The sequence below is a fragment of the Lithobates pipiens genome, unplaced genomic scaffold (assembly GCF_037356315.1).
Source record: "Lithobates pipiens isolate NorthernLeopardFrog02 unplaced genomic scaffold, aLitPip1_a1.2 Scaffold_19, whole genome shotgun sequence".
Lineage (NCBI taxonomy): Eukaryota > Metazoa > Chordata > Amphibia > Anura > Ranidae > Lithobates > Lithobates pipiens.
This window is the reverse complement of record NW_027507764.1, coordinates 137,646,803-137,662,792: the sequence shown is the minus strand read 5'-3', so window position 1 is coordinate 137,662,792 and position 15,990 is coordinate 137,646,803. Positions and strand designations below refer to the sequence as shown.

General features: G+C 41.5%; 1 protein-coding gene across 2 annotated transcripts in view; it reads left to right on the top strand.

The window, feature by feature from the left end:
• Positions 1-15,990, top strand: part of OSBPL3 (oxysterol binding protein like 3) — a gene marked incomplete in the record, with an annotated part of 261,328 nt that overhangs the window by 49,777 nt on the left and 195,561 nt on the right. For both annotated transcript variants that reach the window (XM_077491306.1, XM_077491305.1), the window contains 1 exon segment: positions 4,900-5,037.

The window sequence follows — 15,990 nt, the reverse complement described above, 5'->3', positions numbered from 1 at the left end:
CCTTTTATAGATGATTTCCACTTTAGTGTTGAGTAGATGAGGGGCTAGGTGTCTGATGTGTAAATATAGTCACCGCTGTGCCCCAGATTCAAACTGTATATTAGAAATTGAGGATAAGCTGCAGACTTGTCAGAATGTTATTTTTAAAGTGTAAGAAGTACATATTTATTCTCAGACACCAGTGACATAAAAGCAGCATGCACATACAAGCCTTTTCCCCCCAGGAAAACTCTTTTTTGAAAGCCTCTGAGTGGATTTAGGACAAGCACTGTACACTGCGAGCTACATCAGGCAGCTGCCTACTTGCAAATGTCAGGTTGCCAGTCCTTTATTTCAGTGAATTGTTCCCAATGTTTCGAAAAATGCTTCCTTAAGTCTCCCTAATTCTGGGTTTTCTACTATACAATAACATCTCCATCTTTATAATTATGTACTTTCTTCTACCTACTCAACCTATCCTGTATTTTCCGTTTCAATAGACTTCTATTAAAAGAGTTTTACATAATCTGAATACAAAAGCTTAGATGAACTTCAGGCGTATAAAAATGTACCTCTTGACATAGGGTACCAACAAACACCGATAAGTACATTGATGAAATATATACAGTATAACATAAGTGGTGAACATTTCATTCAAGGAGGCTCTACGTGGTTTAGTTATCTCCGGGATGATCTAGCAACAGGTGAGTTGGAGTAACTCTATCAAAACTTTGAGTACTGGAGTGGGGGGGGGGGAGTCCCTAACTTAGGGGGAAAATCCTCACGCCTGTTTCAAAACAAGAAAGGTGTACTGTGAGTGTAAAAAAAACACCCGAAAAGAAGAGATAAAAACAGAACAAATTTGCTGAAATGTAGGAGAGGGGAGAGGGGAAGGGATTGGGATAAAGAGTTGGAGTTAGGCCAGCATGGACTTCTACATGTGAAGTGACTCTCCCAAACCTTAATATGGAGAGTTAGGATGTTGAAACCTTTTGGAATCGCCCCCAAATGAACGATAGTCATGGATTCCAGAACTTTTAACCTTTTTTTTTACTTTATTCTGAAAAATGTCTACCAGCTTTTCATTGAACAAGTACCATGACATTTTTGGTTGCTGTACTTTCTTCCTACCTGTCATTCTACCTATGCAGTGGCTGTTCGACCGACAATTTCTGCCGATATTCTTCGATGTTTTAAGTCAGGAGATGTCAGGCGGGGGCATGCCCACATGGCCACCCAAGAAAGAATCAAGAACCCTCTGAAATCCAATCAGTTTATGGCTAGCTTTAGTCTGCTGATTCATTGTTGGGTAAATATGTTTGGGTGAAGTCATCTGCTGTCCACTCTGCTACCCCTGAAATCACAATCTCTTAAAGCGGAGGTCCACCCTAAAGTGGACCTTCCGCTCATTGGATTCCTCCCTTACAATTGGCACCTTTCAGGGGGGAGGGGGGTGCAGGTACCTGTACAGTACAGGTATCTACACCCACTTTCGGGATAGCTCTCTGCGGAAAGGGGCGTAGATTACGCCCCTTTCCGAAAGTCCCCCGCTGCCTGCTGGGAAACACACAGATCCCAGAGGCAGCGGGTCCATCCTTGCGCAGTAGGGAACCGGGAAATTAAGCCGAAAGGCTCCACTTCCTGATTCCCATACCCAAGATGGCGGCGGCAGCACCCGACAGACGATCGAGAGATCGGCTTCGGGTGCCGACATCGCGGGCGCGCTGGACAGGTAAGTGTCACTATTTTAAAAGTCAGCAGCTGCAGTATTTGTAGCTGCTGTCTTTTAAAAAAAAAAAAAAAACGCGGACTCCCGGCGGACTCCCGCTTTAAGTTTTTTGTCTAGATTTTTTTCTTTTTCTATTATATAGATTACAGAAGGGGGAAAAAGGTGTTTTTATAGCAAAGTAGATCTGAGGGTTCCTGAAAATAAGACAGAAAATAGAAGGCCGCAGTAGACAACAACTCAACTTTGTGTCCGTATAAAACAAAATTCTGTGATTCACCTCCACGGACCCTTTGTTTTAATAAAAATTCTTGTTCCTTATGAGGCCAGTTCAACCCATTGTGCTACGGTGGTGTGCACTGAAAACAGTACAGGAGGCAGTACTTTTTGTTAGTGCAGAGGGACGTATTTCACCACGCTGCCTCCAGTAGAACTTAAAGTGTTACTAAACCCACAACAGTAAAATCCGTCTGTATATAAAGTAAAGCCTGCTTGCTATACTCGCTGTGGTACCTAAGGGGTTAATCCTCTGCATTGTGTAAAAAAAAAAGGCTGTTTGATCCTGTCTCCTAATCCTCCTCTTTCTTCCACTGTCCCCAATATATCTTCTGATAAGAGTTAGGGGACAAGCTGCATATGCTCAGTTTGATGTGAATTTCTTTTCTTGGGAGGGTGCATGCAATCAGCACAGGGCCAATCGGCACTGTCCAGACAGAGGGTCAGGGGTCCTGCATCCTGATAGGACAATCATGGGGGAATAAAAACTCCTCCTACAAGCTTTAACCAAACACTGATAGAAGCCACAAGACTGCATTATACTGCTATTCAGATAAGGTATTTAGCAGTTTATATTTACTAAAATAATTGCATTTCCTTGTTCTGTGTACTGTGGAAGACCAGATATAACGAATATAGTGACAGGGTCCTGGGTTTAGTAACATTTTAATGAAATGTCACCTGTGATTTTTGAATAAAGTTCTAATAAAAAGAAAATAAAAAAGTAAAGAGGGTGATGCATTGGGATAGGTGCATTGGCACTGTATACTTCCAGCGTGTGAAAGAGCCTTCATAGTGGGCACTTTAGTGTCAGCATTTAGAGCATATTATTGCTGATTTTTGGCAGTTGGGCTGAGCAAACACTGTGAACGGCAAAGATTTATTTCCTAGTAATTGTGACCTTGAAGCCAATTATTATATAGTGTAAACAAAGGTGTTGCTTGTGTATTTAAATGGTTACCCAAGTGCTTAAGTGCTTGCATGCAGTGGACATTTTTACTGGGATTGTACTAGTTTTAAATATACTCCCCAGCCAATGATGAAAATATGGCCCTTGTATAGACTCGAGGATACAGACCACCTGTATAATGCATATGATTTAATCTTGGTGTTATTATTCGAGCCTGTTCATCCCAATTGTTACTTGTAACCTTACCTTCAGGAATAGCTTAATACAGAGTTTTGACATGTATATGTGAATATGGACTCCTTAATTGGAGGCAAGTATCTGCTGGGTTCAAGGATGGCTTCCTTGGCAGTGTGGAGTCCACCCTTGCATTGGTTGGGAGTGAGAACCCTAGTAGGAGGTGTTGAGGGCCAAAAAGGGGGATCTAGGAAGGAAATGGGAGGTGGAGTTGCTATGTAAAGAAAAAGCATGTGCGCCGCTTCTAACTAGTAGTGGGAGACAGTGCCGTGACAAGGTCATCTAGAGCCCAGGATGAACATGCCAAACTGCACCCCTACCAAGATGCATGAGCACTATGTATCAGAAAAAAATCCCCCCTCAAAAAACTGAGCACTAATCTGCATGATTACCCCCTAAGAATAAATTCACCCTCCTCCCAGTACAAATCCTCCCCCCATGCTGAAATCCCCCCCCCCCCTCCAGTACAGATCTTTGCCCCCCCATCTCTCAAGCACAAATGCCTCCCCCCAAAATAATCACACCTCCTAGCACATATTCTCTATCCCTGAAATCTCTCCTTCGAGTATACATCCTCTCCCCTTAATCGAGATCCCCCCCACCTATCACAAAACCCATCTCCCCCAAATTTCCCTTCATGGCACAAATTCCTGCCAATCATTTCTACTAGCAAAAACACCCCCCCCCCCCCCTCCAAAAAGAAAATTTCCCCTGCAAGCAAAATCCCCCTCCTCTATACCATTTCACCTCTTCTAGCAAAAAAAAAACCCAATCCCCCCTCCTAGCACAAATCCCCCTAAATCACCACTCCTAGCACAAATTGTATTCCCCATCCCAACACATATCATATCCCCCTAAAAAACACTCCTAGGCCCCCCCCCCATAATTTTCCCTCCTTGAACGATTATTTTCCCCCTGCCACCCCCCCTCCAAATACCCCCTACCAAAACGAATCCACTCCCCCTAATCTCCTTACAACATCCTCCCACCTCACATGATAGCACAGTGCTTAGGGCAGCTGCCCCCTCCTGCCCATCCCATGTCTCTGCCCTGATGGGAGCCCTCATATGGGAAATGATCATAGTAATAGAGACCTGTAATGTGCCATTTGTACTAAAGTTTAGGCATTTTGTGTTGTGCATTTCGCTGTCAAAATCCCCGAACATCAGCTTCATTTGATTGAATGCAACCGCTGTTCGGCCAACAGTTTTCCCCCCAGCTCTTCAGTCGAGGGACCTCAGGCAGGAAGGAGCTGACAAAGCCACCCAATTGGTGAATTTCATCAGGATGTGGCCAAACTTATCAGGGTGAACAAGTAGAAGTAGATTTTCTAAGCAGTTTCTTCTGCCGTTCTGGCCAGATAATGCTAGAAGGGAAACGGTGGCTTAGTCTGGGCTGCATTAGGTGTTTGTTTTTCATATCTGTAGGTTACTCAGAATCCTGGTATTCAGCCTTATGTGAACACTTTTTTTTCAAAAGATTGCAACTGTGTCATTTGTCTACACACATTAATACTGCCAAAGGCTTGAATTTCTGGTTCCAGGTGCTCGATACACAGACACATATTCTGTCTGTAAAAACCTGAAAAGACCTTCATAAACTTCAAAGTAGTAGTGAGATTTAGGAAAGTCTGCACACTGGTCCTTAATGTTAGGATTTCCTGCAAGGTTGGAATACTTTCTGCTTCCCGCACTATGATAGATTTTTATATGATAAAATCTGTTCATACTATAAGCTTAAAGTCTATAGTGAAATCTTTCTTTTCTTTTTGCAGTTATTACAAGATCCATTCAAACACCCTACTGAACAACGTCCAAGAATAAGTCTTTTCTTTTATTTGTGGATTATGCTACATCCAGTCCTGTTGGTTCTACATTGATGGTCATAGAGTAACTATTACTGTTTAAACCTGGTAAGTTAAATTTATTTTATTTTTCATTATTTGAATCTAGTTAATTCTCTTTGCCTTTGATTTATCCATGAATTTCTTCCTTGTACTGCTTTAGGAGGTGCATAGGATTATGGATTCTTTCGTTTTATGGTTGGGTGGTTTTTGTCAGCCAGGAGAGGTACGTTCTCAACAGAGCATGACAAATCCCAGGGATTCAGTAACTATGGTGACCAAAAAAAGAAATAATGCTGGTACCATAGTCCTTCTAGATCATTTTAACCATTTTTAATTTGTTACTGGCCAAAAGCTTCAACCAGACTTCCCGCTTTAAACCAGGAAGGTGAAAAAATGTGTGCTCCTTCTTTTTTTAGCAAGGGTTTGAGAATGTTCATTCCTTCGTTTTCAGGAATTTTTACATATGTGGAAAAAAATTAACACTATTGAGCCCTAATTGTATTTTTTTTGTAGAGGATTTGATTTGTGTTTTGGGCCCCTTCATAATAATCTGACTGGTATAAAGGGGTTAAATCCTCTCAATCCCCTACTGAAATCTCATTCCAAAGAAACCATTATGTCCGTTGATCCTCTACTGATGAGGGATAACCAGCATTGGTTAAAAAGGCAAGTTATGTTTTCTGCAGTGTGAAACCCGTTTTAAAGGTGTTCTAAAATATTCATGCTGTTTTCAGCTATGCTTAATTTAACTGCTGGAATGATGATCCAAGAACCACTCACCATTCAAAGTGAACACTTAGCTTTTATCCAATAAAAAGCCACCAGTATACGATGCCAATACATTGGCATTCCAACTGCAAAGAACCAAATGAACAGACCGCTGGAATAATGACCCCAGAAAAAAATCCTTTTTTTTGCATGACAGCAATCGTTTACCACTCTCCAGTAAAAAAAGTGATTCTGTTAAAATAAAACAAAAAAAAACAAACAAACCTGTTATATTTACTGGGTCTGTATAATGGTTTTGCACAGAGCAGCCCCGATATCTTCTTCTCATGTCCTCCGCCAGCGCTCCTTGGTCCCTCCCCCGTGATCAGTGCCCCTATAGCAAGCCGCTTGCTATGGGGGCACTAGCGTGTGTGCTCGCTCCCAAGCCTTTTGGATCCAGTGCCAGTGGTTCCGGCTCCTCTCCCTGCCGAGTGCCCCCAATAGCAAGCCTTTTGCAATGGGGGCACTCGAGCAGGCTCACACCCAAGGCTACGCTCATGTGAATGGACATTGTCCATTCACACACAGTGCGTGGCTCATCACCCCCCCCCCCCCCCCCTGCACTCTCACCTCATTGGCTTGCTGGCTGTGATTGCCAGCTGCAGAAGCCAGTGGCTCCCGCTGCTGTGTGAGCCAATGAGGAGAGAGAGAGGCCCGGGAGAGCCTCTGCTGTAATGCACATTGCTGGATCAAGATGGGGCTCAGTAAAGTAGAATTGTGTCTTATTGGGAGGGGGAGGAGCAAGGAGGGAAATGGAAATGAACTGCAAATAGGGGTAGTAGGTGGAATATTAGAAGGTAGTAGTTGTATCTTGGCCAGGTCTTGGGATAGCGTCATCCTAGGATCAGGCATAAAGTATGGAGGGTGGAACCTAGAGGGAGGTCTTGCCCCGTCTTCGGCCTCTTAATCCTACCCTTTCCACTTACTAACTTAGTTCTTTCTCTAATTTATTTATATATATATATATATATATATATATATATATATATATATATATATATATATATATATTTTTTTTTTTGTAGTCTAGAGACAGAGGGAATAGAATGTATTGATTTATCTTGTGTTGTAAATAAATAGGAATGTAATGTTAAGCATTGGAAAGACTGTTCATATAAGTTTCTCGCCCTGTTTAAAAGAAAAAGAGAAAAAAAAAGAAATTATAAAAAATAAAAAAATAAATGAATATTGGCAAAACTTTTTTTTTTTTAAATTTTAGATGAGTTAAGGGAGGATTACAACTCCTGTACTAAGATATATATTAGGAAATTCCTGCAAATTAAGGGAATTCCTTGGAGACCCCCGGGTCTAGCGTCCCCATCAGAAGATTTCCCCGCTATTACCTTTTTGGGGACAAGTCAAAATTTGGGATTTTCTTTTAGTTTCACTTTCAATGATAATGGTAAACAGGACAAATAGAGAGGGTAAATCTCCTTAACGAGGGGCACAGACAGCAATAAAATCTGACAGGCTACTTGCTTTGAGGGCACTCTTTCATTCTTGCTCTCAAGCCCTGCTGTGTGTGTCCATTGACATACAGAGTGTGGCTTGGCTCCGCCCGCCACTCCCTCCTTGGACCCCTTTCACACTGAGGCAGTTTTCAGGCATTTTAGCATTAGAAATACTCAGGCTTTCACATTCACACTCGGGCAGCATGCTTGCAGGATGTTAAAAAAAAAAAAGTCCTGCAAGCAGCATCTTTGAGGCGGTTTGCTGAGCACTGTATACAGCACCCTCAAAACACCCCTGCCCATTACAGTGACTGGGCAGCGCTTCCGAAGCGCTGCAACACAGGCATTTTTAACTCCTTCTTTGGGATTAAAAGCACCCCACTAGCGGCCGAAAAGTGCTGCCTAAACAGCGGTAAAGAGCCACTAAAACGAATGACGCTTTGCTGCTAACGCATGGGCAATAAAGTCCATTATAGAAAAAAGCCAGCAACTCAGTGTTCCCCTTGTTAATCTTTACTAGCTACATAGCATGGATACAGTACATTTCACAGCATTTCTGTACTGTATCCATGCTATGTATACAGATTAACAAGGAGCACTGAGTTGCCGGATTTTTTCTATAGTGGACTTTATTGCATGGGGATACGGACACTCCAGCCTGTGCACCCGTCTTCAACATCTTCACTCCAGATGTAAGCGGTTGAGCTAGGGTATGTTTTTTTGCTTTATATTTTCTATGTCTTTTTATCATTTTTTTTGTACGTTATTTTGTCATCCTTAAAGTAAAAATCCAGGCTATTTTAATCTTAAAGTGGATGTAAACCCGCTGCTCGTCATTTATAAATGAATGGCAATAATATTCTTGTATATGTATATACATGCCTCCTGTATGTATCCCTACCTTCCAAATGTCTCCCCGTTCTGCATTTGGTGCCCCGCAAAACTCCGGGAATCGGTGGGCGGGTCTATTGTCCGGTGCTCGGTGAGCGGAGTCGTTGACGTCACAAGACTCCCCTTCCCACCTATACACTCCCCCTAGCCAGGCAGTGTCTCAAAGGCAGAACCTCACACAGGCAAGGTGCACTCAGGCAATGAACAGGAACAAACTCTGGACTGCCGCACTCTTGAAGAAAACGCCTTTATTTAAAAAAAAAAAAAAAAATTCATATAAAAAAACAAAGAACACAGCAGACAAAAGAACTGACAGTCAGCTCTTTTGTCTGCTGTGTTCTTTGTTTTCTGATGTGAATTTTTTTTTTTTAAATAAAGAAAGCCATTTTCTTCAAGAGTACGGCAGTCTAAAGTTTGTTCCTGTTCATTGCCACTAGCAATCACCAGCACCTATGGCTTCTGAACCGAGAGAGAGGTTCACCATCTGTTTGTGTTCCTGGAGCGGTGAGATCTCCCCCTCTTCCTATTTAAATTTCTGGGCAAGGTGCACTCAGGGCCACCATCAGAATAGGCAATAGAAGCAACGTTCCGTCACAACACCCACAACGGCCATCTTGCTACTCCCTGCACTCGCATGCAGTCATGCATGAGCAGAGGAAGAAAGCAGATGTCAGTCACAGCAGTGGGGGATGTGGCAACACAGATTTCTCTATGTGTCAGTTTTTAGCCTAGCAAAAAAGGCAAGAGGATTGCTCAGCGCTGGATTAACTCTTCGTGGCAAGACTGGGCACAGATGACATCCTCTACTGTACCAGGTAGAAGTCTTCATTAAATTTGTTTTGTTTGGGTTTACATCCACGTTAAATCTGCTCCCACTCCCCTTTTAGCTCCTATACTAACTACTGTAGAAAAAAGATGCTTATCCTTACCTATTCAGAGTGCTCTGGTCTGAACATATGGTCGGCTTCCAGTGGCGGCTTAAGGGGGGAGGAGAGACAGCCGACAACTCATGCCCCATAGTAAGCTTATGGGTGACTAGAGAGATCCCCAACATGCACTAAATAGTAGATGGGCAATATACACAAGACGTGCTACTGCTCTAGGTGGGTCCGCTGCTGCAATTCTCTCTACCTCTTATCAGGTGCCAGATCGGCTCCTCCAGCCATACATGGTATACACAAATTAAATCCAAAAGTCTGCACTTCTGAAAAATCTTCCACCAAATGTAAAAAGGCCAAAAAACAACAGTCGAAACACTGTGGAATTAGGGATTAAAGTCAACGTGTTTCATGAATGGGGAATCGTCTAATGTTCTTTTATTCAACCTGCTGGTTGAATGAAAGAAAATGAATAATGTATGGGCAGGCTTAGTACCACTGTTTGTCTAGATTTTGTAAAACCCTAAATATTTTCTTCCAAAATGTGTAAATTCCATTTATCCCACATGTGAGCGAGAGTTGGACCAATAGCACAGCGTCTTAACGTAAGTTAGACCTATAGAGGAATGTTTCATATAGTCTGTTGGGTGAGCTATATCATCTCGTTAGGATTTTATCATTCAGTCTTTATCAACCAGGGTTCTGTAGAATTCTTGAGTTACCTCCAGAGATTGCTAGGGGTTCCTTCAGAAGAGGGGTGTAGGGCAGATTGATCAAGGGGTCCCTTCTACACTGAACACCAATGTAAGAGATCACTACAATTTTCACTGTTTCTTTTCTGCACATGATTAAATAAACCCCTTTCTTTCTTCTTCATTCAAAAATCTCTTCAACCTAACGATCGCACACGTACTTTGTAGGTCTAATAATTTTAGTGCAAGTTCCCTGTGACCCGCTTATTCCTTCTGTTTTATAAAGGTTAAGACAGGTGTTTGTACTTCTGCTCTTGGATCGGGCTTGCCATACTTAATTTGTGAATGAGGACTAAGCTTTTCTAATAGCTCTCACTCACAATTTGCTATTTATCATTTATTAAATAGGTAAAGTCAAGCCACTGCTGCAGTCATTCATGTCTGCTTTGGCTACTTGAATAGATATAATACATTTCACAAGAAAATGTATTGTTTTTAAGAGAGAAACTGAAGGTGAGCAATGCAGGCATGCGTGCCAGATGACCTATATAATTAAAAGCGTTAAGGGAAGCCTTTGATAAATAATTTAAGTGACAAGTCATGCTTTCAAAGTCTGAGAACGTATTTTAATTAACCATGACTGACTGTTTTATTATGTATAGGAAAATTTTCAATTTGTTCTAACTTAAAGGGAATTTCCAGGAGGAATGGAAACAGTTAACCAGTACTTACAGCAACTCCTATGGAATGCTGTGATTGGGAAGTGCAGTGTTCAATTTTTTTCCAGTTGATTCATCTGCTGGTAATGTAAGGCAGACAAATAAAACATGCTGTATTCTGACATTGCAGGGCCAATAGATGCCCTATTTGAAATAACACAACAAAAACGTTCTAGTTTTGTCTGGAGTTTAGCTTTAATTTATCTCACAAATTGCCCAAGACTGATCGATATTGATGACAGCTCTACTTAAATACAGGGGCTAGACATTGCTGATCTCCTAAGATCACTGGCTGCTTGGCTGACTTTAGCCTAGTTTGTCAATGATCTGGAGCAAGCACAAAGCCAGAAAGAACTGACCTGCATGTTTGTTCCAGGTCAGTGACTTAGAAAGCTATAAAGCCATTGCATTAACGTGACAGCTAAAGTTTTTCATAAGGCGAGATCGGCAATGGCAGCCTCCGTATTTCCCTTCTATTGATAATGCCAAGTGATGTCCCATCCTGTCCTACAACTGTTAGGGAGGCTACACCAAGGGTGGAAACCTAATGTGCATAGATGGCCTCACTCCTCTAAAGCTGGCCATAAAATTACCAAAATTCGGCTGGCTCATCAATTTTGATTCATCTATGGCTGTTTCTGCTCCGCTCTAACAATCACCCCCGCTCTCGAAGGGAACTGTGGGAAAATTTTCACTCCAATCGCGCATGCAGCCAATTGGCTGCAGCGATGATTAGTGTGGTTCTAACAGTGGAGGAGTCCCGCTGCCAGAATACAATAGCACAGCAGGAAAAATGACGCCCTCCATCCACCTCCATTGTGTGGATGGGGGAACCCATTCATTTTTATTGATCGATTGATTGAAGGATTTAAAGAAGCAAAAAAAAACTGGTCCATAAATGGCTAGCTTTTAGTTCGGGGCCAAAAACCATAATTTTACTGTGTACCCTATGTGTTAGTGAGAATATGACAGGTTCTCTTTATCGATTTGATGGAGGTTCTTTTGCTCCATGCTTTAACAGAGCATAGTAGTGCATAAATATTGGATTGCCAATTTTAGGTTGCCAAGAAACATTTATTAACTGTTGAATTACACAGGGGAATACTGTTTTAAGTGCATAGGCTGAGCTCTTTCCTCTGATTGCCCATAAAATGAAAACATATCGATCATCTTGAGAGCAGCAGTGAGCTCCTCTGGCGGATATGTTTGTTTTCTTGCCCATTTTCCCACTTGATGCAATATTGAGCCCAGCTGTGCCAGTAAATCCTTCATCCACAAGACTGATAATGCTTTTGTTCATTTGTGTAATAAAATACCTACTCACTGAGGTCCGTTAACATGTGACCTGTTCTCTCCGAGGGAAGGAAGTTGAACAGGATTTCACCATTTCTGAATGGGTACTGTGAGCTCTGTTGTGTTTTTATAAATCAGATGCGTGAATAATGCAGGTTGAGGAGCTGCAGCCCGGACAGTACAGATGTCAGTGTGGAGAGTGATGGTTGGTGACTGGCATGGAGGTCATGCGGTTTAGAGTGATGGTTGGTGACTGGCATGGAGGTCATGCGGTTTTTAGATGCAGCCAAAGGTGTTGGATCCTAGCCAAAATAAAATTGTATACATGTCAGTACAGTGTGTGTCACAAAAGGAAGCATCACTGAAAAGGATACAGTCAGCAGTAACCTCTGACATTGACTGAATGCAAAATTCTATAATAAATAAGCCATATGAATAGCTGGCATACCTGTGTGCACTTTGTTGTTTTTTTTAAGCTAATGATCCATATCTGATCTGAAATACAACATCCCTAAAAAAAATAACAAACAGATCTGCTAGAGACAATAAAGCCAGCCATAGATGCTTCGAATTCCTGCTGAACCAGCTCAGATGTAAACCATGAATGGCAGAGAATGTACCCAAGTTGATTGACTGACTGTATACAATTTTATTTTGGCCAGGATTGAAAACATCTTTGATCAACTTGGGTAGAACCCGTCTGTCGCATTTTACATGCAAGTATTGCTAGCGGCTATTATAGCCACTAGCAGTAATCACTGTTTTCTCCTGGCGGGGATGGCTTCTCCCGCCAGCAGAACACAATGGTTCAGCGGGAGAGATTCCCCCATCAGCACTGACTGTTGACTGTGTTGATGGGGAAACCTGTGGTTGCAGGAAGGCAAATCGCTTCATCTGTGGCCAGCTTAAGATATCTGTAACCATGCCACCGTGCCACCATTCACACCAGTGAAGACTGTGTGGTCTAAGTAAAAAGCAGACCCACCTAAATTTAACAATGGTAATTGGTAAAGCTCCTTGGAATCTGAGCTGCTAGGGTTATATACAGTAAATGAATACAGGGAAGCTGAACTTTATGCTCTTAATCAGCATTAACTATTTTTAATCCTTATGCTACTAGCCTAAAAGGGTAACTCCACTTTTGTGGGGAAGAAAAATAGCACATAAAAATAATATAGGCATGTAGCATATACAATTGCGATAAAAGCCATATTGTAATTGAATGTTATTAAAAATTACCTTTTACTTTTCAATCTGCAGCTCTGTAATTTTCTGAAAATGCAATATGGCTACACAGAAACATAATTTCCTGCTTGTGTGATTTTCTCACACATTTACCCAGAAGTCTGCCCTAAGATACAAGTCAGATTTCAGGCATCCCTTGCAACAAAAATTTCATTTTTGTTGAGATACTCCCAGTAGGAAATCGGGTCTAAAGGGATGCAGGCCCAGCAGCTTTCCTCATTAGAGCCCTGCAGGTGCACAGCTGATTGATAATTATGAAACCACTCCCATTAGACCCACTTTCCTACATGGCTACAGACAAACGCACATGGATTTCTTCAGAATAACAAAATGTGGGAATCGGCAACAAAGTTTGTTAAAATCCTTGTAGTGTACATGGATCACCTAGTGGGGAATGTTCTTTTCTTCAACAAAAGTGGAGTTACGCTTTAATAAATAGATAGGAATGTATATTATATTTACTTGTTTTAAGCATTTATTTATTGAACTAGCCGATGTCGACTGCCATTTTTGTCCCGTGTGTACAGGGCTTAATAGGAAACATGGTCACAAAAGTGGACTAAGCCTTGATCTAAAATTGCCAGGTTGGTTTAAACTGATAACAACCAGTGATGAAGATGGCTGAAGAGGCCATTTTGTGATGTTTCCTAGACAAATTTGTTGGCAAGTTGTGTTGATTTGATCAATTCAGATAATATTGTGTATCTAATGCTAATGGGGATCTCTGGTGAGTGAATAATGGCATCTGCATTATTTCCCCTTTCTATTAAGAATGCTAGTTTCCTGGCTCTCATGCTGACACATTTCCTTAAATTATAACTAAAGGCAAACCTTATTTTTAAATTTTGAATAGAGTGGAGAGGGATTAGAATGCTTGTCATTTTTTTTTTATTGCAAACTTACATAAAAGGAAGCCTTACACAATAACCAACCCTGAAATTTTTTTTCTAAAACGGGCAAGGACATGTTCACTATATTTTAAACACTAAAATGCACAAAAAAATGCAGATAATAACACATGTAAAAACACATGTTTTGAAATATCTGAAAAATAAATCTGCATCGGTTAACCCTCACTCTTTATGGAACAGACATTGCCTTCTTGTCTGCAATTTGCAGACAGGACCTAGCATTGGCTATATGTCAGCTAAAGTAATTGTTTACTTTTTTTTTTTTTAAGTATTGTGACGGGACAATGCCATGTCACAGTGAAAAATTTAATTTAAAGAGCAATTTATGGTAAAAAAAAAAATCATAGGCTCTGGAAGGGGTGTCACCTGGGGTTCTCGCTCATACAGGGTGAAAAATTACAGGATCCATGTATGATAGGTAGAAAACAGACTTTTCCGTTTTCTCCACAATTGGCTTCTTGGGTGGGATGAGTCCTCCAATCCTCCTCAGTGTTTTGTTGGCAACCAGTTCTCCCACTCATTGTGCATCTGTGCAACAAACTATTACTTTTGGGAGTGACTGTAGCTCAGGGCTCAGGACCACTGGGAGTCCTTGTGGCTGCAAAGGAGCAGCCAGAGGTGCAGGAGTCCACAGAGTTTAAGAATCGTCTGTCAAGGAACAGACAGAGGCCCAAAACCTAAGGGTCGAAGCAGTAGCTCTGCAAGAGATGGCAAAGAGACTAAAGGAAGGATTGATGTGTTATGGCAATAGAATGCTTAAAATCTTCCAAGTTACATCAACTTTTATTTTAATCAAACGTGAACAAGAATGCCCTAAAACAAATATTTGGCGGGAACATTGTGTCCTTGGAAGAGCTGTACTTGAGGTAATTTTCCCACGTTTGGTGTTTGATGCTGGAAGATTTGGAGTCCTCCAAGAAGAAAGGGCTGTTGACATGTTTTGTGTAGCAGATGAAGAGAACCTGCAGGAGATGGAGCATCCTAAATACTTAGCTGAGATATATCAAGTGCTGTGGTCTACTGAATGAGGATGGTTGAGAGAGTTTTGAGGCTGGAAGAGTAGTCCCCAAACAAGTGTCCAAACAATCTCTGCCTGTTTTTGAGTCTTTTGGAGACCAGAAGAGAGGTCTGTTTGCAGCTATAACCCCGTGAGAGGGAGAGGCTGATCAGAAGCGGAAAGAGTGTTGTTTCCCATAGCAATGCTGTAGCTCAGCATCCCCATAAAGATGTGTTTGTGCTTCCGCCTGCTGGGTCTTCTATGTGGGACGCTCCTTTAAAGAAAATTGTCCAGTATAATGCTTGACACAATGAGGCAAGGTGGTGTGGATTGTCCTATTTTGTGGTATTCTGACGGAGATCATTCTGCTGGGCAGGAGGTTAAGCTCATTTCTTGTGCAAAAGAGTCTTTAGTCACCCCTTGCAATGGTGAGAAAGTTCCTGCTGAACCTTTAAGGGGTGCTAAAGTGCATGTTGCCTCTGTGGTTGTTTCGCATGTATTAGATTTCAGGTCCAAGTGGAGCCAAGAAGTCGACAGAATCCTTAATACTCCAGTGCTCTCAAGTGAAGAAGGCAACATTTATTGCAATAGTGGTCAAGGCTTTCTTTAATGGACCACTAAAACAATTATTAAAAAGACCGGCTACTGTGATGTGGTAGAGACCCCAGTCCAGGGACCCACTGTCTATTTCGAAAGAAAATGTCCTATGTACAGTTCCTTGTATAGTGAGAAGGCAAAGATTAAAAAAAGAACATGGAAATGTGATGCTAACTGATTTAAAAGTCTCCGTGTATAAACCTGAACCACTTAAACAAAATGTGGATTTCAATGCAGTAGGGGTAACCACTGAGGAAAGTGTGCTTTTTATTTTACCCCCCCACCACCAGTGATGTAAGGTGTAGCAGAGGAGCTCGGTGTGTCAGAACTTAAAGTGATTGAAAACAATCGCCTTGTAAAACAACTCATTCAGTTTAAAACTGAAATGAAAGGCAAAACATTTGTGTATAGAAATAATAATAAATAAAAAAATATATAAAATTTTTCCCTTTTTTATTTTTTATTTTTATTTTTTTATAAGTGATCACATTCCTTCTGTTCTCAGTTGCATTAAAGCTGAGGGGTGGAGAAGCAACAGTACACTGAGCTTCCCAGTCACAGGCTATGCAGAGGGGGT